This window comes from Kogia breviceps, chromosome 2, assembly GCF_026419965.1.
Source record: "Kogia breviceps isolate mKogBre1 chromosome 2, mKogBre1 haplotype 1, whole genome shotgun sequence".
In the NCBI taxonomy this organism is placed as follows: domain Eukaryota; kingdom Metazoa; phylum Chordata; class Mammalia; order Artiodactyla; family Physeteridae; genus Kogia; species Kogia breviceps.
In genome coordinates this window covers 18,914,440-18,937,531 of record NC_081311.1, presented here as the reverse complement: position 1 = coordinate 18,937,531, position 23,092 = coordinate 18,914,440, and the positions used below count along the sequence as shown (strand labels likewise).

The window sequence follows — 23,092 nt, the reverse complement described above, 5'->3', positions numbered from 1 at the left end:
TCATGTGAGAGTTCCTCTTGCATCACATCCTAGCCAACACTCTCTCAAAGAGAGAACCATCTCTCTTTGTTACTCTATTTGGGTGATGTATAGTGTTATATCCTGGATTTAATTTGCCTTTCCCTGATGACTAATGACATTAAGTCCTATTTAGTCTCTTTTTTGAACTATGTTCACGTCTTTGCCCATTATTTTCCCTATTGGGTTCTGTCTTTTTCTCATAATGTACATAAAATTTTTATTTATCCTAGGTGTCTGATTATTATCTAGGATGGTGGATTCTGAAAGTAAAATTCCCCCAACCACTCAAATGTATAAATTTTCATTGTACCGTTTATGAACATTGAACTTTCATGAGTGAAGCTAGATTTTCCAGAATCTCTGTTAGTTTTGTTTCGTTTTTGGTGGTATATTCTAGTTTGAGCCTTTACCAGCGGAGGCCCTAAGACATCACTTGCTTGATGGCTAGTTTTGGTTAGTGTGCCAACCCCAGCCACCTAGGACAGGGTCAGCACATAAACAGAGTGAGCTAAGGAGGAGTGACTTAGGGATGTAAGACTCCGACCTGAACACCCATTTGAGTCTGTTAGGTCTGCTTTGATTGTACACAGCAAATATTTAGCCTTGATGGGCTGCAGTGGGTCTGCGAAACATCAAAAATTATATACTAAATGGGGGTCTGTGCTTTTTTTTTTTTTTTTTTTTTTTTGCGGTACGCGGGCCTCTCACTGTTGTGGCCTCTCCCGTTGAGGAGCACAGGCTCCGGACGCGCAGACTCAGCGGCCATGGCTCACGGGCCTAGCTGCTCTGTGGCATGTGGGATCCTCCTGGACCGGGGCACGAACCCGCGTCCCCTGCATCGGCAGGCAGACTCTCAACCACTGCGCCACCAGGGAAGCCCTGTGCATTTTTTGAGGAGGTCAAACTTTTCCTTCTATTCCCAGAGGGAGGGGTGTCTGAGGCCTCTGAAAGGGTGGGCATCCATCCTTGGTTCAACGCGAGGCTAGTCTTCTTGGCTCATTCTCAGTTATCTTCTGTTTCCTATTTCCTCTCCTGCCTGTCTTTACTTGAGGCAAACTCAGTAATTTTAATATTAACCCAGTTGCCCTATGAAGGTTTTCTGGAAGGTTTTGAGCCCTGTCTTCCCCTCACTGTGGATAAGCTGTGGTAAGCTGAATCATGGCCCACAGAGGTATCCAGGTCCTAATGCCTAGCACCTGTGCACGTTACTTTATACGGCAAAAGGGACTTTGCAGATGTGGTTAAGTTAGGAATCTTGAGATGGGGACCCACCTGGACCCCAAAGCTAATCACAAGTGTCCTTATAAGAGGGAGGCAGGGGGAGATCTGACTGTAGAAGAAAGAGGCAATGTGACAATGGGAGTGAGATGCTCTGCTGCTAGCTTTGAAGATGGAGGAAGGAGCCATGAGCCAAGGGATGCAGGCTGCCTTTATTTTTATTTCATTTTCTATTGAAGTATAGTCGATTTACAGTGTTGCGTTCATCTCTGCTGTACAGCAAAGTGATTCAGTTATACATATGTATACGTTCTTTTTCGTATTCTTTTCCATTATGGTTTATCACAGGATATTGAATACAGATCCCTGTGCTCTACAGTAGGACCTTGTTGTTTATCCATCCCGTATATAATGGTTTGCATCTGCTGATCCCACCCTCCCACTCCATCTCTCCCCCAACTCCCTCCCCCTTGGCAACCACCGGTCCATTCTCTATGTCTGTGAGTCTGTTTCTGCTTCGTAGATAGGTTCATTTGTATCATTTTTTTTTACATCCCACATATATGTGGTATCATATGATATCCACCTCTTGATCCATTCCTCTGTTGATGGACACTTAGGTTTCCATGTCTTGGCTGTTGCCAGTAGTGCTGCTGTGAACATAGCGGGTACATGTATCTTTTTGGATTAGAGTTTTGTCTGGACATGTTAGGCTGCCTTTGCAAGTGGGAAAAAGGCAACTGATTCTCCCCTAGAGTCTCCAGAGGGAGCCAGCCCTGCTGGCATCTTGATTTAGCCCAGTGAAATGGATTCTAGCCTAGAAATTAAGAAGATATATTTACATTGTTCTGAGCCACTTAGTTTGTGATAAATCTGTTACAGCAGCAATAGGAAACTCATACATGGGCTTATTAGATTATCCACCCATGGGGATAATCTACCAGGACTACTGGCGAATAGACTCTGTTTAAGACTGATTTTGAATAAGGAGTGGGAAATACGTCACTAGACTGTGGGTCTTGCTTTATGAAAGGCTGCATGAAGCCCCGAGAGGCATTTGGTGGTGATGTTATCCCTTGGCTCCCCCAAGAAGAGGTCTGCTGTGGAGGAAAGGCAGCGCTGGGCTACTGGGCACAGGTTTGGAGTCCTGGGTTCCGTTCTAGTTGGGTCATCTTGGGTGGTTCAGATCACCTCTCAGGTTGACAGTTCCTCCTTTGTGAATCCAAGAAACCCTGTCTTGGGGTTGAATGACCAGGAAGGGTGTCATGTGGGATCTGTTTTCCTGGCTTTTAGCCTGATGACCTTCAAAGAGACTGGAGGTCAGCCTTCTGCCCCAGGCCCAGGGGTACATTTCTTGCCCCAGAATTCCAGACTCCCCTTGACTGAGCCTTCCATTCCTGGAGCTGGTGGCCCCTGGGTAATTGCCATTCTGATTTGGGCTTTGGTTCCTAAGAGTCGGTAGCAGCGTAGCACAGAGGTTAAGAGTTGGGACTTAAGACTCAAACTTGTTCTAGGTTCAAATCTTACTTCCCCAGTTGTTATTTTGTGGTCTCTGAAAGTAACTTTATCTTCAGTTTCAGGTTTCTCATGTAGAGGTAATAAATGTATCTAAATATTTTAAAAATACATAACAAAAGTGGAGATAACAAACATATATTTTTAAGGAAAATTAAATGAATAATACATTTCAAACACTTAACGCTGAATGAATGATAGATGCCCATTATTACTTTTATTATGGATGCAGCTCTCTGTCTCTACTTTTTTGGGAGAGGGGTACTCCTTCTGCCTTGAGAGCCACCCAGCTCACTCCTCACTCCATGTGGCCTCAGGGGCAGGGCCAGCAGCCGTCTGAAAGGCAAGCGGTGGCAGGGTACCCAGCAGTAAGATATCTAGTTACCCAGGTAACCCTAATTCTCTGAGGACGCCCCGCCAGGTCCTCTCCCTCCCGTGCCAGGGGCCAGGGAGCCACTTGTGGTTTGCCTCACGGCTCTGCCTGTCCAGCGCAGCCCTGAGAATGGCGCGTTCAGGACCGTGCTCTCCAAAGTCATGTGTTCCTTGTCTCAAGCCAGTTGAAAGCCCTCTCCCACGGCCAGGCTGTGTTTCTGGAGCCAGCGCTCACGGAACCTCAGCTTAATTGGACGTCTCATTATCCCATTTCTCAGACCGAGAAGGGCTCGTGTGTCACCGGGGAGAGCTCAGCCAGGGAAAGGGGCATTAATCCACAGACAAGGCAGAGCAAGCTAATCAGCTGGTGGAGAGGGAGTGAACAGAGAGAGGGAGAGGGCCCGGCTCCGAGGTCCCAAGCCTTGCAAATGACTATCAGGAAACTCGTTATTTCATTTAGAAATTAATTTCTTCCTGAGGGGAAAATCACTCTTGACATGTTTATTTCCCCCGTAATGAAGGCAGGCTTACTGCAGCCCCCTCCCCTCCCTGGCCACCCCCATGCTTGCTGCTGCCAAAGTATTTGGAAAAGCAGAAGGTGTGTATGTGGGATGCAGCCCGCCTACAGGGGACCCTGAAGACCAGCAAGCAGCCCAGGCGGCCAGCGGGGTCCACCTGGCTGGGGACAACTCACCTGGCTGGGCTGAATGGCAGGCAGGGGGCCGCCACGCGACAAGAGCTCCGTCCTCACACACGTGGCCACTGCCAGGGAGACTTGGCAAATCCTTTTCCCTCTGCACCTCGGAAGGGCCCTGGCAGTGAGACAGACAGGCAGCTTTGAGCCTCATTTTGCAGATGACCAGGCAGAGTTAACCAGATGGACCTCACCTTGCCCAGGCTCCTGCTTGAGGCCACCACACAGTGGAAACTGGGACCCAGATGATAAGGTTCCCTCTCCATTACTTGGAGAATGCTTTTGTGATGTATCTGGCAAACTTTTTTTTTAATGGGAAATTTCAGTTATGTGCAACAAGAAAAGAGAATAATAGTGTATTGAAGTTCTCTGTGCCCATCACCCAGATTTATCAGTATTCAACCATTCTTTTTTATCTATCCCCTCACTTTTTGTTTTTACTGGAGTATTTTAAAGCAGATTTTGACATCAGGTCGTATCACCCACAAATAATTCAGTATGTATTTCTAACTAGCAAAGACTTAAACATAATCACCGTGTCATTATCACAGCACTCAGAATTACCAGGAATTGCTAAAGATCATCTAACCCTGTTGGTATTCATTTCTCTGATTTACAAAAGGATTATTTTGGGGGTTTGTTATTTCAAAAATATGTTATTTAAAACTGACAACGAAGTCCAAGAATGGTGCAAGTAACTCCCATTATACCCTTTGCCTAAATTTGCCAAATGCTTACGTTCTGCTCTATTTGATTTACTACTTACATATATATATTTCTGAATTATGTGAGAGTATATTGCAGATCATATCCCTTTACTAGGAAACACTTCAGTGTGCATTTTCTGAAAGCAAAGACATTTTCTTATATAACTACAGTATAATTATCAAGAGCCAGAAAGTTATCACTGATATAATACTATTATCTACCCTCAGTCCACATGCAAAATTTGGCAATTTTCCCAATAATTCTTTTTATAGTTAAGTCTTGTCTTCCAGTCCAGGCCCAATTCAGGACCACCCATTTAGTTGTTGTGTCCCTGTAGTTTTTTTCACATGGAAAAGTTCCTCAATCTATCTTTGTCTTTCTTGACCTTGTCATGTTTTTTAAGGCTACAGACCAGTTATTTTGTACAATCTCCCAATTTGGGTTTGTCTGAAGTTTCCTTATGATTAGTTTTAAGTTATGCCTTTTTGACGGTAATGCCAAAGCAGTGATGTGTTGCTCTCAGTGCATCATATCAGGAGGACCTTGGTGATGTTGACTTTCATCATCTGGTTAAGATTCATATGGTTCAGATACTGTTCCCAGGCTTCTCCACTGTACAGTTAATTAATAAGTAACTAGTGGGGAGGCTCCTTGTTCTCTGAGCTGCTTCCTTAACTTCTGGTGCAACAAGGTGTTCTAGGATCCCCTGTGTTTTCCCTGTTCTAGAACTGGATTCAGCTTTTTCAAAAAGTTCATACTTTTTTTTAATGGAGAAGAGTATTCAGAAGCCAAGCTCTAGATGCTAGGTGTGCTCACTGCTACTGTTATTGCTTTGGTGATGCCTCAGTGGACAGAGATAGGAAATACATGTATACACAGGTATTTTATTTATAAAGCCAGAAAGTATTAAAATTATATTAAAACCTATAAATTAACATTGATGCCTCTAGTCCCAATCAGTACATTTTAGTTGTTCCCCTTTCCACATCTGTATCTCTATCCTCCAATCCTAAGAAACCTGGCCCTCAATGTATGTTATCCTCAAAGTATTTACTTATTTGTTCAAGCCTAGAATATACAGGAAGTGGTTTTAGAGTTGTTAATACCTACCACTGTGAAAAGAAAACCTCTTGACTACAGTTAGCACTTGTTTATAGTTCTTTTTAAAAAATTAGAGTGACATTTGCAAATCTTAAGTGTACATTTCCACACGTTTTGACAAATGCATACTCTCTTGTAATCCACATTCCTATCAAGATACAGAACATTCCCATTGCAGCTCTATTTACGATAGCCAGGACATGGAAGCAACCTAAGTGTCCATCAACAGATGAATGGATAAGGAAGATGTGGCACATATATACAATGGAATATTACTCAGCCATAAAAAGAAATGAAACTGAGTTATTTGTAATGAGGTGGATAGACCTGGGATCTGTCATACAGAGTGAAGTAAGTCAGAAGGATAAAAACAAATACCGTATGCTAACACATATATATGGAATCTAAAAAAAAAAATGTCATGAAGAGATTAGTGGTAGGATGGGGATAAACCACAGACCTACTAGAGCATGGACTTGAGGATATGGGGAAGGGGAAGGGTAAGCTGTGACGATGTGAGAGAGTGGCAGGGACATATACACACTACCAAATGTAAATTAGATAGCTAGTGGGAAGCTGCAGCATAGCACAGGGAGTTCACCTCTGTGCTTTGTGACTACCTAGAGGGGTGGGATAGGGAGGGTGGGAGGGAGGGTGACACAAGAGGGAAGAGTTATGGGAACATATGTATAGGTATAACTGATTCACTTTGTTGTAAAGGAGAAACTAACACACTATTGTAAAACAGTTATACTCAAATAAAGATGTTAAAAAAAAAAAAAAAAGTCCAGTCAACTTTCCTTCAGAGGCACTTTTCTTACTTTTTTCACCATAAATTAGTTTTGCCTATTCTAGAACTTCGTATAAAGGGAATCATACTATGTTGGTTTGTATTTAGATTCTTCCATTTAGCATAATATCTGTGAGATCTACCCATGTTGTGTATATAGTAATTCATTCATTTTTGTTAAGAACTAGTATTCCATTGTATGAATATACCACCCTCTTTTTAAATCCATTCTTCTGTTGATGGGCATCTCCCCCACCCCCCGATGCCAACTTTTTGGCTATTATGAATAATGACTATGAACTTTCTTGTACACATCTTTTTGTGGATATGTTTTCATTTATCGTGGGTAAATAACTAGGAATGGAATTTCTAGGTCATAAGGTAGGTAAATGTTTAACTTTCACCTTGTTAACTAAGAAACTGATAAAAAGTTTTTTTTTCCCGAGTCACTCTGCAGTTAGGTATATAGGATCTCAAAAAGGTCTACATATTGCATTTGGTTTTCATATCTCTGGCAGACTCTCTTACCCATCTCTCTCACCCCTTATGCCATTTTACTTGTTGGAGGTACTAGAACATCTGGCTTGCAAAATATTCCACATTCTGGATTTGGTTGATTACTTTCTCATTATGTCATTTAGCTTGTTACTCTATTCCTGGTATTTCCTGTTATCTTGCAGCTGTATCTAGAGATTGAGCAGATTCAGGTGTTTTTTGTTTTTTTTTCTGAAAGGAGCATTTCATAGGTTCACAGGTGCAGCTGTATGTTTTGTATTGTAATACATCAGGAAGCATATGTGTGCTTCTCCCATTTTTAGTGTTGCAAAGATAGACTTGTGTGTTTAAGTGATGTCAGCCTGATCTCTCCATTGTGATGTTCTCCATCAACCTTACAGCGAATGAATTTTAGCATCCATTCATAGTTATTGCCTAAATCTGTTATTTCCATGGGGTTGCCAAATGGTGATATTCAAATTTCACCACTCCTTCTGACTATTACCTGAGATTTTTCTGTATGGAAGAACTTTCCCCCAGTAATCTTTTTGTTACTCTGAAACAGAATTCATACAGAAAAGGCAAAGTGAGTGTTTGATCTTTCCACTTTATCAAATTTTAGAGTAATAAGTTGGTGCCTTAGCAACCTCCAGTGGTGATGAATGAGATTTTATTTATTTTTTTAGTATCACAACGAACTCATGAATTTTTATGTATTTGATATGTTTCAATCCAGTGCAGTCATTATTTCTTTTTCTCACATGATGTCATCTTTGATTTGGCTCCTATGACCTTTTGGCATGACTCTATTTGTCTTTTTTTTTTGTGTGTGGTACGCGGGCCTCTCACTGTTGTGGCCTCTCCCGTTGCGGAGCACAGGCTCCGGACGCGCAGGCTCAGCGGCCATGGCTCACGGGCCCAGCCGCTCCGCGGCACGTGGGATCCTCCTGGACCGGGGCACGAACCTGAGTCCCCTGCATCGACAGGCGGATTCTCAACCACTGTGCCACCAGGGAAGCCCTCTATTTGTCTTTGATAGCTTCTTTGCCTTCCTAGTACAAGATACCTTAGGCTAATCTTGTGTATTTCCAACCTCAGACTTGGATTCAGTCATTTCTATGAGAAGTCCTGGTGCGTTTTTGTGGGGAATGACATTTAGAGAGTGCAATCTGGGCCCTAGCGTTGCTCATTGCCACTGGGTTGTCACTGCTTCTACGCCTTTTCAATGGACAGAACTAGGAAATACTTATTTTTAGAAACAGAAAAAATATGAGTACATACTGATATTTTCCATTCAAATTTAACTTTATGGGGTCTTGGATTTCTTTGATTTATACTTCTTTATTTTTGACATTTTGATTCCTAGTGATGTCCAATTATTTGCTACAAAATACATGTAACCCTTTAAAGATAAGAATATGCATATTACTACTGCATGCAATTTTTCTGCTCCATGTGGTGTCAATGATACTTTTGTGGTGGCTGGGCTTGACCGGGCTGGGCTGGCCAGGAGGATCTAAGACAACTCACTTACATGCCAGGTGCCTTGGCAAGGATGGCTAGAAGTGTAGGCTCAGCTGGGCCCTCCTCTTTCTCCAAGTGGTTTCAGGGCTATGCGGTGGTCTCTCTAGCAGCGTAGGAGGACTTCCTACATGATGGTGTAGGGTTCTAAGAGTAAAGGGGAAGCTGACAGTCCATTCAAAGGCTGGAGTCTGACTGATTGAGTGTCATTTCCACCATATTCTATTGTTCAAAGTAGTCGTAAGCCAGCCCAGATTCAAAAGGAAGGAAAAGAGTTCACAATTCTGGACGAAAGGAGCGTGAAAGAATTCATAGCTATCTTTAAACCACTACACTCCCTGCCCTTTCAAATCACCTACTCCAAAGAGCATTCTGCACCTTTTGTCACTGAAGAATATAACCAGGAAAGTATCCTATATCCTCTTTTATACTGCATGATCCTCCATTATATGGAAATTTCATTGTTTTTTAACAGACCCCCAGTTGATGAGCATAGATCTTGTTTCTAATCTTGTCATGACCAAGAATGCCCCAATAAATATTTTTATACACCATCATTTTGTATTTTTGACAGTAATGATTCCTAGAAATGTAATTGTGAGGTGAAAGGATAGACGCATATGTGATTTTGCTAGACATTGCCAAATTCTCCTCCATAAAAGTTGTACCAGCAATCCAGCAATGTATGAAGTGCCCATTTCACCATAACCTCACCCACAGAGAGTGTTGTCAAACTTATTAAATTTTTGCCAGTTTAATAGGTGAGAAATAGTATTTCAGTATTTTTCTTTTTCTGGTATCCTTGAAGTTCATTGAGGTCTAACATACAAAGTATGTACAGTGAACTAATTTTAGTGTAAAGTCTGATATACTTTTATTTACATACATATCTGTAACTATCATCATGATCAAGATATATTCCCAGAACCTGGAAGCCTTCTTTCTGCTATTTCTCAGTCAACAGTGCTGCTACAACTAACTAGTATTGATTTCTAGCACCATGGATACCTTTTCCTCATATAAATAAATCACACAGCATGATTTTATTTCTGGCTTCTTTCATTGAGCATCTGTGAGATTCATCCATGTGGTTATATGTAGCATGTTAGTTACTTTCTACTACTGTGTAGTATTTCACTGTATGATTAAATAAATTATAGTTATTCTGTGGATGGGCACTTAGGTTTTCCAGTTTTTTTTTTGGGGGGGTGCTTTTTTGAGTAACACTAGTATAAGAATTTTTGTCCATGTCATTTTTGGACATCTACACTTATTACTCTTGGGTATTTATTTAAAAGTGGCAATTGTGGGTCATGGGGTAGACTCATGTTGTCTTTAGCTGACACTACCAAATAGTTTCCCAACATAGTTGTACCAATTTATGCCTGATCAGCAGCCTATGAGAGCTCTCACTGATCCACATCCTTGCCAAAATTTGTTATTAGTCTTTTAAAATATTAGCCATTCTGGTGGGTATGTAGTGATGGTTCATGATGATTTATATTTGTATTTCCTTAATGACTAGTGGTGTTAAGTACAATACCTTTTCATAGTCATTCAAATATCTTCTTTTGTGAAATGCCTGTTAGTTTTTTTTCCATTTTATATTAGATTGTTTTGCTTCTTTCTTATTTTAGAAATTCTTTTTATATCTAGATATGACTCTTTTGTCATATGTATGTAGTTTTATTTGCTCTTATTTTGAACAAGGTCAAATATCTTTTTATTTAATTAAAGGTTTTGGGTTGTTAGTTCATATACTTTGCTTATTTTAAATTTGGTTGTTAGTCTTTTTCTTCTTAATTTTAGATTTTCATATATTTGAAATATTAGTCTTTTGTCTATGATATTCATTGTAATAGTTTCCCTGCTTGCCATTTTCTTAACTTTATAGGATTTTTGTTGTTGTTGTACAAAACCTTTTTTAAAAAATGTCCTTAAACGTATATATCTTTCCTTTTATTGCTTTTAGGTTTTGAGTCATAGCTAGGACAGATTTTCCTTATTTTAATTTAACTTAATTTAATTTAATTTAATTTTGCTGTGCCAAGCCTTAGTTGCAGCATGCAGGATCTTCATTGCCCCGTGCGGGATCTTTGTCGTGGCATGAAGGACCTTTTAGTTGTGGCAAGTGAATGCTTAGTTGCAGCATGTGGGATCTAGTTCCCTGACCAGGGATCAAACCTGGGCCCCTTGCAGTGGGAGCACAGAGTCTTAGCCACTGGACCACCAGGGAAGTCCCTTCCCCATTTATTATTTAAAACCTTTAAGTCTCTACTCCGTTTGAAATTTATCCTAAAACTTTTAAATCTCCGTTTGGAATTCGAGAAATGAGTATTTTGTGTTTTTCCATATGGTCATCTAGTAGTCTCAACATCATTTATTAAAACTTTATCTTTTACATTTGAGATACTGCCGTCATCAAGTATTACACTGCCATATATGCTTAGATCTATTCTGGGGTTTTCTGTTGGATCACTGGTCTGCCTGTCAATGATGTAATAGCACACTGTTTTATTCGTAAAGGCTTTATAATATGTTTTAATATCCAGTAGGTCTAGCCCTTACCTCACCATTATTCTTTGTTTTGGGGAGCTTTCTTGGATATTCTTGCTTTTTTATTCTTCCATATGAACTTTATTAGCAACTTGTTTAGCTTCAGAAAAAAATAAAACTTAACTGAATCTTTATTGGGATCGCAATAAATGTCCTTATGATGATGAGTTTTCCTGTCTAAGAACATGTCTTTCTATTGGCTCAAACAAATTTTGTGTTTTCAGGAGTATTTTATAGGTTTCCTCATACAGGTTATGCACATTTCTTGTGAGGTTAATGCCTAGGTTTTTAAAAAAATCTTTTTAACCCCCTTTGCTATTGTGAATGGGGTTTTATCTTCTCTTCCCTTATATCTTCTAATAGGTTATTTTGTATATGTGAAGTCTGTTGCTTTCTGCAATAAGTATCAATCAAGGTCGGGTCAGAAGAGAGAATAGTAACAATTATTTTAACACAGATTATTTCATACAACTAATTGCTAATTGATATAAAGGTGTTAAGTGGGTAAGTGAAAAGATGAAAAGAGAATACCACGGTGTCACAGAGGAAGGCACTTCAGGAAGTGGCTACTGCCCATAGGGCTGGTAAAAAGGGAAGAGGATGAAGTTATTAAATCTAGAAGTTTGGGGTGGGTTCCTGCAGAGCTGACACTTGGACTTTGAGGAGGGGTCTGCTGGGCCGGTGCTGGCTTCTCCAAGCTCACAGAAAGGGCCTATGGGAAGTGGACTTCTGAGAAGAGGACATGGACTGGCTGGAGCTGGTGTCTCTGAAGGGTACATGAGGAGGCTAGTTCTGTAATTCTTAGGGAAACTGAAAATTGGATCCCACTGCTGCTACTACAGTGAGGGCTCATTGCTTGGACACATTCACAGGAATAGAAAGTAGGAAGCCAACAGGAAAAAGTGAGTCCCTTCTCCCTCCTCCAGCCTTGTGGTCTCCCTCTAGGGCCCCCTACTGTTAAAGCCACACAGAAAAATCTGTCCAAATCTGTAGTACTGACACTTAACAAAGAGATCTTACAGGTTTTTATGACCTGTAAGATCTAGTAATAATAAATTCATTATTCATTTAACTGACAAAACTGAAATTGGGTTTGTAGAATTTGATTTCTGCTTGACCAAGCTGAGTATACATGGGTGGGTTTGGAGCTGAAGGACAATACTTTAATAGCTGGCAAAATATGTTAATTTTCTATTTGGCTATTTTACTAAATTCTTTTAATATTTACTAGTAGTTTTACCCATGATTCTTTTGAGTTTCATCATTTGCAAGTAGAGGTATTTTTATCTACTTCCTTCCAACTTTTACTGCTGAATTTTGATCTTGGTTCCTAAAATGTCTCAATCACAATGACTAGGAAATCTAAGTCACACTGCTCTTGGAATAAATTACTCTCCTTTCTTGGAATGACTTTGAGGGAGGGGGTTGTATCAGAGGAGAAAGCTTTTCTTGTGGCTCTCTTTGCTGAGTGCTTATAAAAACCCAACACAGCACTGACTGCTGTTTCTTGGCTGTGCCTAGGACACCAGAGGTGCCTAATGAATGCTAAATACTGGTGAGATAACTGTGTAGGTGTGCTTGTTCATCCACTCTTCCTTTTTCTGACCTGGTTACATCCACTCTCCCTTCTTCTGACATATCACCGATGAGGACACTCTATCCATGTCACTATAGTGATTGGTTCAGGGATTATCATGTGACCTAAGCTAGCCAATGAGGCTCAATCTCAGAATTTTTGCTGAAGCTAATGGGAAGAATCTCTCTCTTTTCCTTCGGTCTCCTCAGTTATTGGCTTCTAAACCTGGTGACCTTTTTTTTTCCTTTTCCATTTTGGTTTATTACAGCATATTGAATAAGTTCCCTGTGCTCCACAGTAGGACCTTGTTGTTTGTTTTATATATAGTAGTTTGTATCTGCTAATTCCAAACTCCTAATTTATCCCTCTCCCAAGCCCTTTCCCTTTTGGTAACCATAAGTTTGTTTTCTATGTCTGTGAGTCTCTTTCTGTTTTGTAAATAAGTTCATGGGTCATATTTTAGATTCCATGTATAAGTGATATCATACAGTATTTGTCTCTGTCTGACTTATTATGATAATCTCTAGTTGCATCCATGTTGCTGCAAATGGCTTATTTCAGTCTTTTCTATGGCTGAGTAATCCATTGTGTATATGTACCACATCTTCTTTATCCACTCATCTGTTAATGGACATTTATGCTGCTTCCATGTCTTGGCTATTATAAACGGTAATGTTATGAACATTGGGGTGCATGTATCTTTTCAAACTAGAGTTTTATCCAGATATAACCCCAGGAATGGGATTGCTGGAGCATATGGCAACTCTATTTGTAGGTTTTTATGGAACTGCCATACTGTTTTCCATAGTGGCTATACCAATTTACATTCCCACCAACAATGTAGGAGGGTTCCCTTTCCCCGACACCCTCTCCAGCATGTTATGTATTTGTAGACTTTTTAATGATGGCCACTCTGGTGTGAGATGGTACCTCATTGTAGTTTTGATTTGCATTTCTCTAATAATTAGCAATGTTGAGGATCTTTTCACATGACTATTGGCCACCTCTATATCTTCTTTGGAGAAACGTCTATTTAGGTCTTCTGCCCCTTTTTTGATTGGGTTTTTTTGTTTTATGAGCTGTTTGTATATATTTTGGAAATTAAGCCCTTGTCAGTTGCATCGTGCAAATATTTTCCCCCATTCTCCAGGCTGGCTTTTTGTTTTGTTTATAGTTTCCTTTGCTGTACAAAAGCTTGTAAGTTGGATTAGGTCCATTTGTTTATTTTTGCTTTTATTTCTTTTTTTTTTTTTTTTTTTTTTTTTTGTGGTACGCGGGCCTCACTGTTGTGGCCTCTCCCGTTGTGGAGCACAGGCTCCGGACGCTCAGGCTCAGCGGCCATGGCTCACGGGCCCAGCCACTCCGCGGCATGTGGGATCTTCCCAGACCGGGGCACGAACCCGTGTCCCGTGCATCGGCAGGCGGATTCTCAACCACTGCGCCACCAGGGAAGCCCTTTGCTTTTATTTCTAAGGAAGACTGACCTAAGAAAACATGGGTATGATTTATGTCAGAGAATGTTTTGCCCATGTTCTCTTCTAGGAGTTTTATGCTATCATATCTTATATTTAAGTTTTTAAGCCATTTAGAGTTTATTTCTGTGTATGGTGTGAGGATATGCTCTAACTTCATTGATTTACATGCACTGTCCAACTTCCCAACACCACTTGCTGAAGAGACTGTCTTTTCTCCATTGTATATTCTTGCCTCCTTTGTTGAAGATGAATTGATCATAGGTGTGTAGGTTTATTTCTGGGCTCTCTCTTCTGTTCCATTGATCCATATGTCTGTTTTGGAGCCAATACCATGCCATTTTGATTACTGTAGCTTTGTAGTATTGTCTGAAGTCTAGGAGGGTTATTGTTCTAGTTCTGTGAAAAATGTCATGGGTAATTTGATAGGGAGAGCATTAAATCGGTAGATTGTTTTGGGTAGTATGGCCATTTAAACAATATTCTTCCAATCCAAGAGCATGGGATGTCGTTCCATTTCTTTGAATCATCTTCAGTTTCCTCTATCAATGTTTTATAGTTCTCAGTATGTAAGTCTTTCACTTCACCTCCTTGGTCAGGTTTATTCCTAAGTATATATATTTTTTGATGTGATTATTTTTTGATGTGATTTTAGAAGGTATTTTTAACTTTCTCTTTCTGATGTTTAACAGATTTCTGTATGTAAATCTTGTATCCCCCTACCTTGCTGAATTTATCAGTTCTAGTAGTTTTTGTGTGGAATCTTTAGGGTTTTCTATATATAGTATCATGCCATCTACAATGTCAATTTTACCTCTTCTCTTCTAATTTGGGTATCTTTTACTTCTTTTTCTTGTCTGATTGCTGTGGCTAGGACTTCCAATACTGTGTTGAATAGAAGTGGTAGAGTGGGCATCCTTGTCTTGTTGCAGATTTTAGCGGGAAGGCTTTCAACTTTTTACCATTGAGTACTATATTGGCTGTAGGTTTGTTATAAATAGCTTTTATTATGTTGAGGTATATTCCCTCTATACCCACTTTGGTAAGAGTTTTTATCATGAATGGATGTTGAATTTTATCAAATGCTTTTTCTGCATCTATTGAGATGGTCATGTGGCTTTTGTCTTTTCTTTTGTTGATGTGGTATATCGTATTGATTGATTTGTCTATGTTGAACCATCCTTGTGAACCTGGGGCGAATCCAGACAGGAAGCAAATATTAAGTTGAAGTCTAAACACTGGGCTATTGACGGCACAGAAGGCATGTGTCTGTGTGTGTGTAATACAAGGTGGTCCCATGAGAGAAGTTGAGACGAGATGACTGTTGGGCTGAGCCTTTAGGGATGAATAATAGATTAACCATAGAGGATCAGTTCTGTTCAGGTTGATCATTCAATGAGCAAATATGATCAGCATTGTTGTAAACCCCTTCCCTGCAAGAGACAAGTCAAGTATAAGAAACCCTGTGGGAGATCATGAAGGGCAGTGTTATTTCATTGGTCAGTGTGATTGGTCCCAAGGCAGTGCCATCTGACAGGGCAGACAACCAGAGGTGGAGGCCCCAATGTTTGCAGGCAAGGAGGCAGAACCATCTTAGAACATTGGGTGACTTGCTCAAGGACATGCAGCAGAGTCAGAGAAGTGTTCTGAATAGAGCTACAGGATTGCAGTGCTTTCCTCCTGGTACCTTGCATCCCTGAGAAATTCATCTGGCATATAAAGAAAGTGGGATGGTTGAGGCACAGGGTGGATGTGTGTACAAATGAATTCTTTTTCTTTCTGGCAACTTCAGGGAAGGTGCAAAGGAGCTAATAGATAAAGCTGTGGGAAATTGAAACTTTCTCACGTTGCATGATTATTATTACTATTAATCAAGATAAAACCTTACTGTGTGCTGACAGTGTAGCTAGCACAGTGCCCAACATAAACATGGATGCAGTCTTCATTAAAAAAAAAATACAGTAATTTATAAAGTAGCAGGAGGAGAAGACAGATCACCTAAGTGAGGCAGGGCAGGTTTCATTTCGTTTCTTCTTAGGGCCTTCTCACAATTGAGAGGCTGTGCCCTAATTGCAGTGACCTCGGGCTTCTATAATTTGCATATGTTTGTCTGCTAAGAACACATTTTGCTCAAAAATCATTCCAGCTGTACTCATATTCTTTCTATTTTGTACCATCTCCCTTTTAGATCAGAAATAAAAACATACTCTGCAAAACTTTCATTATAAGAACTGGGAAGAAAAATAATAAAAGGGGGATGTTCTCAAGAGAAAAACTTAGAAGAAAATATAATATATCAGCCAAATAGAAGGAGGAATTACAAGAAATGGCCTTCTAGCTTACAACTGTGTCAGACATGGGGAAAAAAGAATAAGTCAGGTTGATTAAAACAACTTATCACCTTTAAAAAAAAATCAGGATGATGAAGTCTGGGCATATAAATTATACCTCCACCCATCCAGCCAGGAGAACACAGCAGTGAGACTGCCTGGATGGAATTCTCCAGGATATCACTATAACCTTTATATCCCTTTCTTATCTCTTGCCTTCTTTTTGCAGTTGATGTTTGTTTACTTCAGTAAGTGAGATCTTTTTTATTTTTTTCCCTTCTTTTTGTTATTTCTTTCTTTTTGTTATTTCCAGCCCTTAAAGCTGACCTTAAATGTGGGCCTCCTGGGCTCAGTCTAATGATGGAAGGCATAGAAACTGCTCTGTTGCTGGTCTTACTACATGAACCCTTAACCACTTGGACACTTACACAGTAGACGTTGATTATTGTCAACTATTGTGTGAGTTGAATTTAAATTTATAAACATCCTTGGGGGGCACCTACAAAGTGCCATGCATCAGGGATGCTGTGATTTAAAAAGTGATGCATGTCTTCAACTTATAATCTAATGGGGGAAAGATTATGCAAACAGAGTGAGCTTATACAGAGTGCCCATAGTGTGTCAGGTACGTGGCTGACATCAGATATATTTGTGGGCACCCTCTCCCTTATCTTCTTTAAGTGTCCTGAAGGATGGAAGGAACCATGACAGAGGAACAGGACCAAGGAGGGGTGTGGTCAACTCCACCTGGGTGAATGTGGGAAGATTTCATTTATGAGGTTGGCCTGAACTGAGAGGGAATTTACCAGGTGGGCAAGGGAAGGAATGAGGAACAGAGATGAGTGACAAAGGCACAGGAGAGAGAGGCAGCAGAGTGTATTAGGGAGGTAGCCAGAGGTTTGGAATGACTGGAGTTCAGGGTTGGGAGCTGGCAAGAAACAAGCCTGGAAGGGAAGGCAGCTATGCTCTTACTTCTAAGCTGTCTGGCTGTGGCTGCAAGGAACTTCTGTATCAAGGAAGGGTGGCTGCGACAGGCCCAGGGTTTATGGGTGAATTAAGTGCTTAATGTTTGGGGCTTGGAGAGCCATCTCCCTTTAAAGCAGAAAGTCTGAACAATGCCAACAAGAGATGATTTGGGGAGTTCTTACTGCCCAACAGAAGCTGATAGAAAATGCTAATCAGGTTGGATTAGCCCCAAGATTTTAGGCTTTGGGCTGGCTTTACCCAGAAGGGAGAGCAGCCCCATGGGCTGCAATCAACTCTTGATTACTGGAAGCCACGGGCACCTCACCCTTGTGACTGTCTCCATGATTGTCTCTTTCAGCTCACCAAATCCTGACTTGCCATTTGGAAATGAGAGAGAGAGAGAGAGAGAGAGAGAGAGAGAGAGAGAGAGAGAGAGAGAGAGACTTATGCAGTCAGACCATACAGCAAGTGGAGCCTTATTGGGGAATAAGAGTGAAGCTAAAAGAACTGAACAGTTATAATGGTAGTTATTACAACAGCTACCATTTGTTGAGCACCTATGGTGTGCCAGGCACTCTACAGGGTACTTTGATACTTTTTGGCTGTTATGAGCAGAGCATGTAAGATTGGTACTATTATTCCCATTCTAGAGATGAGGAAACTGAAGCTCAAAGAGATGACATCAGTTGCCCAAGATCTAGGAAAGTTCTAAAGGGACAAGGGAGTGGTTTGTGTTGCGCTCACCATTGCGACCCCAGAGTCTATCATATGTCAGGTGCTGAATGTATACTTGATGGTGAATGAACGGACAGTCATCCAGCTAAAAGTGCCCAAGGTGGGTTTGGAATGCAAGTCTGTGGGATTCAGGAGCAATTCTTTCCACCGTCCTCCACTGTCACAGAGCAGAAGGCAGCAGAGTGTCACTGCCAGAATCAGTGTGGTAACAGCAAATGGTTGAGGAGATCCGGAGAGAGAGAATTTGCTGTGGCCTTGAAGTGGTCAAAGAAGGTGTCATGAAACAGTAGGGTTTTAGCAGGGCTTTGAAGGTCAAAATTTGGGTGGCTTGAGCAGCAGAGTGATGTCACAGTAAACAGCTCAGCCCCTGGGGTCAAACTTTCCAGGGTTCAAATTCTGACTCTGCATCTAGGAGGTTGTGTGTTGCTGGCCCAACCTCTTTGTGCCTTAGTTTTCTCATGGGCAGCTGGGAGTAATTCCAGATAATCCATGCAAATGACTTTTCATACAGTACCTGGCACACAATAATAGTTGGATAAATATTTGCTGTCATTAGACCAGAGCAAAGCACTTCTATTTGGAGTCAAGAGTGGGGAAGATAGGATGGGATCAGATAGGATGGGATTAGAAAGCAGAGTAATGAATCTGAATTTTATTTTCCACTTAAAAAAATTGAATGATTCTGACAAGGACTAAATTGTTGCTGATTTGGTGTCATTCCTCACTTATTGTGAATTGAAAAGTTGGCCTTTTGCAGAAGGAGCTTGAGTAGCTTGGGACCAAGCTACTGGATAATTTCTATGTTCCTGATTTTATGTCCAGGAGTGTGGTGTTTCTCTGGGGTCTTGGGTGACAGCCTTTGCTGAGGCCCAGTAAATGAGGCCAACCTGTTAGCAAAACCAAAACCTAAGAAGCTCAATAAAAAGTAGATGGGCTAATAAATAAACCCTGCCTAGAGAAAGGTAAACCCTATAAACTGAGGAAACCAGCTCCAGCCCTGTCACTAAAACCACCGCACTGAGAGATGGCTGCAATATCCTCAGCCTTTTTGCACGTTAATGCCTGAAAAAATGCAATAATCAAGTTGGCAGATGTGAAATTTACTTAGGAGGCAGCCTATTTGCTGTGATCATTGGCTTGGGATGCTGGCACTTGGCAAAATTTTGCAAGTGGATAAAGATGCCAGCCTTTATCCCAAATGATAGATCAGCATTGAATTAAGATTTTCAGTGAGCATTCTTCATCCATTGCTTTAGAATAGTTTATAAGATGGTATCCTGTTATTTCTACTACATGTTGATACATCAGATTGTTTAATTATTCCAGACAATTTATCTCTGTTCTTTCACCCATCTTTCTTCAGCCCCTCCCCACGACTGCTTCCTTCAGAAGGTTGAAACCCAGAAGATAATAGAACAAACATAGCCCAAAGAAATCTGCATGAGACATCCCAAAGGCCATGATCTTGGCAGGTTGTGGCATTAAAAGGTACATATTTGAAAACTGCTGTTAGTCTTATTAAGACAATTTTTCCCATTTAGGCCTTTACCGAGAGAGTTGGAGAAGTTAAGATGGTTCAGTAGACGATGGTAGAGAAAGAACTGTTTAAAGGAGATATGATGGTTTAAAGCACAGAGGAGAAGCTTGGAAACAACATATGACTTAAGTTATTAAGTCTTCTAAGAAGAATGATAAAGGTAACCTGTTGTCTAAGGTAGGTAGCAGAGTAATGGAAATACAGAATGGGTTTGGTGAAATCAAGAAAAGCGGGGTTCCCACCTAGAATCCATCACATATAATTGTGGAACATCAGACGTGCTACTTGGCTTATTTGGCCCTCCGTTTCATTATCTGTGAAATAGGGATTGTGATTTCACACTAGAAACTCTGGTCTGAAAAGCCAGGTGTGAGACCCCTGCATGAAGACCCCTGTGAGCAAGTGAAATTCGACAAGGCACAAAGGAAAAAAAAAACCTGTCTTAGAACTGTGACTATTTTCAAGGTTACTGTTTTACTCTGTGGAACACTGCCTTTGGGGCAAAATAAGAAAGAAGCAGAGGCTAGCTGAGTTCATTGTCCTTGGAGATGGACCAAACAGAAATGCAAGCAGTGTGAGTACATCTTCCCCAATCCTAGAAGCAGAAGTAAGGCTCTTTGGTGGAGACGGGGTAATGGAAGGACCTTGGACTAACCTCCTCTCAGAAGCACACCAAAAACACAACTTACTGCTGAACAGCCATTGATAAAAAAGACTGGAATCTGCATCCAAGGATATAAAGAAGAAACCACAACAAGATGGTAGGTGGGGCACACTTGCAATATAATGAAATCCCATACCCCCTGGGTGGGCAATCCACAAACTAGAGAATTGTATTGCAGAAGTTCTCCCATAGGAGTGAGAGTTCTGAGCCCCATGCCAGGCTCCCCAGCTTTGAAGGCCAGCAGGGCTTGACTGCAGGAGCACCACAGGACTGTGGGAAGTGGAGACTCCACTCTTGGAGGGCACACACAAGGACTCATGCATACCAGGCCCAGAACAAAGACAGTGACTTCACAGGAGCCTCAACAGGACCTACCTGCTGGTCTTGAAGGGTCTCCTGGGGAGGTGAGGTGTGGCTGTGGCTCTCCCTGGAGATGTGGACACTGGTGGTGGATATTTCAGGGAGTGTTCAGCTATGTGAACTCTTGAGGAGGCAGACATCTTGCTTGGGTCATCAGCACCATAGCTGGCTCCACCCATCAGCAGACAGGCTGCCTAAAAACTTGCTGCCTCTAAACACACCCCTTGACATGGCCCTGCCCACCAGCTGGCCAAGACCCACCTCCACCCCCCAGTGGGCAGGCATCAGTTCCTCCCACCAGGAAGCCTGGATAAGCCTCTAGACCAGCCTCACCAACAGGGGGCAGACACAAGAATCAAGAATACTAGAAGCTGGCAGCCTGCAGAACTCAGTCTGCAAACACAGAGATTTAGACAAAATGAGATGGCAGAGGAATATTTTCCAGACAAAGGAACAAGATAAAACTCCAGAAGAACAACTAAGTGAAGTAGAGATAGGCAATCTATCTGAGAAAGACTTCAGAGTAATCAGCATAAAGATGATCCAAAAGAATGAATGCACAGCATAAGAAGTTACAGGAAATTTTTAACTAAGAATTAGAAATATAAAGAACAACCAAACAGAGTTGAAGAATACAATATTTGAAATGAAAAATACACTAGAAGGAATCAATAGAATGAGGCAGAAGAGCAGATAATGGAGCTGGAAGACAGAGTGGTGGAAATCACTGCTGTGGAACAGAATAAAGAAAAAGAATGAAAGGAATTTGAGGACAGTTTAAGAGACCTCTGGGACAACATTAAATGCACCAACATTGGCATTACAGGGGTCCCAAAAGGAGAAGAGAGAGAAAGAGGGCCTGAGAAAATATTTGAAGAGATAATAGCTGAAAACTTCTCTAATATGGGAAAGGAAACAGTCACCGAAGTCCAGGAAGTGCAGAGAGTCCCAGGCAGGATCAACATGATGAAACACAAGGTAATCAAATTGACAAAAATTAAAGACAAAGAAAATATTAAAAGCAACAAAGGAAAAGCAACAAATAACATATAAAGGAACCCCTATAAAGTTATCAGCTGATTTTTCAACAGAATCTCTGCAGGCCAGAAGGGCATGGCATGATATATTTAAAGTGATGAAAGGAAAAAACCTACAACCAAGAATATTCTACCCAGCAAGGCTCTTGTTCAGATTTGATGGAGAAATCAAAAGCTTTACAGACAAGCAAAATCTAAAAGAATCCAGCACCACCAAACCAGCTTTACAACAAATGCTAAACGAACTTCTCTAGGCAGAAAAGACCACAAGTAGAAACAAGAAAATTACAAAATGTGAAAACTTCCCTTTAAAGGTAAACGTACAGTAAAGGTAGGAAATCATCCACACACAAATATGATATCTAAACCAATAATCATGAGAGGAGGAGAGTACAAATGCAGGATATTGTAAATGCATTTGAAATTAAGAGATCAGCAACTTAAAACAATCCTGTATATTTATAGATTACAACGTCAAAACTTCATGGTAACCACAAACCAAAAATCTGTAATAGATACACAAATAAGAAAAAGCAATCCAAACAGAACGTTAAAGATAGTCATCAAATCACAAAGAAAACTATTAACAAAATGGCAGTGAGAACATACATGTCGATAATTACCTTAAATGTAAGCAGATTAAACGCTCCAACCAAAAGCCACAGACTGGCTGAATGGATACAAAAACAAGACCCATATATATGCTGCATACAAGAGACCCACTTCAGACCTAGAGACACATACACACTGTAGTGTGGGGATGGAAAAAGGTATTCTGTGCAAATAGAAATTAAAAAGCTGGAGACAAAGAACACTACATAACGATCAAGGGATCAATCCAAGAAGGTATAATAATTGTAAATATACATGCACCCAACACAGGAGCACCTCAGTATATAAGGCAAACATTAACGGACATAAAAGGAGAAACTGACAGTACCACAATAATAATGGGTGACTTTAACAGCCCACTTGCATCAATGGACAGCTAATCCAGACAGAAAATCAATAAGGAAACGCAGGCCTTAAATGATGCATTAGACCAAATGGACTTAATTGATATTTATAGAGCATTCCATCAGACAGCAGCAGAATACACGTTCTTTTCAAGAGCACATGGAACATTCTCAAGGATGGATCACATGTGGACCACAAAGCAAGCCTTGGTAAATTGAAGAAAACTGAAATCATATCAACCATCTTTCCCAACCACAACACCCTGAGATTAGCAGTCAACTACAAGGGAAAAAAATGCAAAAAACCACAAACATTTGGAGGCTAAACAATATGAAATGGGATTGTAACACTGATTTTGTGGTACTGTTCTGAAGAATGAAATCATGTTGAATGCATAGGACAGTGCTTGGCAGATCATAGGTACACACTAAATTATAGTTCACAATAACAACTGACATAGTAACGTT

General features: G+C 40.8%; 1 protein-coding gene across 1 annotated transcript in view; it reads left to right on the top strand.

The window, feature by feature from the left end:
* Positions 1–23,092, top strand: part of LOC131750508 (oxaloacetate tautomerase FAHD1, mitochondrial-like) — a 114,713-nt gene that overhangs the window by 82,289 nt on the left and 9,332 nt on the right. Inside the window, exon 5 of the mRNA XM_059052978.2 lies at positions 19,434–19,558. The gene's annotated coding sequence lies outside the window, so the exon portion shown is untranslated. The remainder of the gene's footprint in view (positions 1–19,433; positions 19,559–23,092) is intronic.